Source organism: Bison bison, unplaced genomic scaffold (genome assembly GCF_000754665.1).
Source record: "Bison bison bison isolate TAMUID 2011002044 unplaced genomic scaffold, Bison_UMD1.0 scf7180017864038, whole genome shotgun sequence".
Lineage (NCBI taxonomy): Eukaryota > Metazoa > Chordata > Mammalia > Artiodactyla > Bovidae > Bison > Bison bison.
Window position 1 is genome coordinate 3,808,644 of NW_011494610.1, and position 1,684 is coordinate 3,810,327.

The following is a 1,684-nucleotide window of genomic DNA, read 5'->3' on the forward strand; positions in this document are numbered from 1 at the left end:
AATCGCCAAATTGTAGCTGGCCTCCCTGAAGGGAAGTCAGGGAGTTGGGGGTGGGTGAGGGGTGGGCATCAATGTGCTGAGGGCCTACTGTGTCCCAGGTCCCTGGGGGGCGTCCACCTACCCACAGTAGGTGCTGACATGTGGGGGATGAAGAACCGTTCTCACACACTCCCCGAGGCGTGGGCCTCATGGGAACCCCCAGCCTGCATTCAATCAGGGTGCACCAGACTCCCCTTATCCCGGGAGTCAAGAACCAGGCTCACGCGCCCTTGGCTCGCAGGCCCTGGAGCAAAGCTCTCCCCGTCTCAGACCCCTGGAGACTCTAGTTTCTGCCTCTGGAATAGGGTGATGATAGTGCTTTCCTCCCCTGAGAGAAAAGGATGTCCACGCAGTGGGTTTGGGTGAGACCCGCGTGTTCGAGGCCCCGGGGTTACAGCCCGGAATAGATAGACAGTCCTTGGGCTCAGGGAACTCATGTTTTAGCGGGGGAGACAGAAAACAAACAAGTGACTAAATAAACAAGCTGCTTTCCTACAGTGACCTGCCAAGATGGAATTAAAGAGAGCATGTGCTTCAGAGCGATGGGGTGGGGCGCCCTCTGATAAGGCCCGGAGAGCCGGAGCCCAGAGCCCGTTCCAGTGGAGACCTGGAGGAGGCAGCGAGTGCAGAGGCTCTGAGGCTGGAATGAGCTTGTCCCCCTGCTGAGAGGGGCTGGGGGACCCGGTGAGGCTGGAATGAGCTTGTCCCCCTGCTGAGAGGGGCTGGGGGACCCGGTGAGGTTGGTGAGAGGGTCCATGTCCTGCAGCGCTCGTGTGGGTGGCAAGGAGGAATCAGACTCCGGTTGAGCCCCAGGGCAGGCACAGAGGCTTTTAAGCGGAGGAGTCCTGAGGCCTGCTTTTCTTTTACACCGATTCCTCCCATCCTGGTGGAGAAGCCAAGTCAGAAAAGGAGAGAAACTAGAGCTGGGAGCCAGGGAAAGGCCCAAGACAAGAGGGATGACGCTGAGCCGGCCTAGAGGGGTGGAGGCCTCGGGGAAGGTGGGGTTCAAGAGTATGTGACGGCTGGGCCTCTAGGCCTGTGCCAGGCATACCTGAGTGCTGGTGGGTGCGAGTTCCTAGGGGTTTTTTTAAAGGAGATGTTGGACTGGGTGGCGGGAGTGGGGATCAAACGGTTGACGGTTCTTCTGTCCTGATGTGGACCCGCCCCCACTCAACCACATTTAGCTAAGGGAAAAAAATTACATGCAGACCATGCTCCTTTTTGTGGGAAGAAGGGTGGAATTGAGCATGGTCTGCATTCTTGTTTGTATTTGCCTACAGAAACTCGGGGAGGATTTATAATAAAGCAATCAAAGCCTGGGTCTCTAGGGGGGTATAGGGCTGAAATGGGGCGGATAGAGACTATTAGGAGAGAGAAGGGAAACAGGTGTTTCAGATTTCTTTAAAACTTTTTATTTTGAAATAATTTCAACCTGACAGAAAAGTTGCAAGGAAAGTACAATAAACTGGAATCTTTCCATCAGATTCTTCAGAAAAACATCTTATCAAGTTTGCATTTTCTCTGTCTGTCTACACAGGTACACATGCCCACTTTTTTTTTTAACCATTTGAAAGGAAGCGGTAGAAACGATGCCCTTTTGCCACTAACTATGTGAGTGGATATTTCTTAAGGACAGGAACATTCT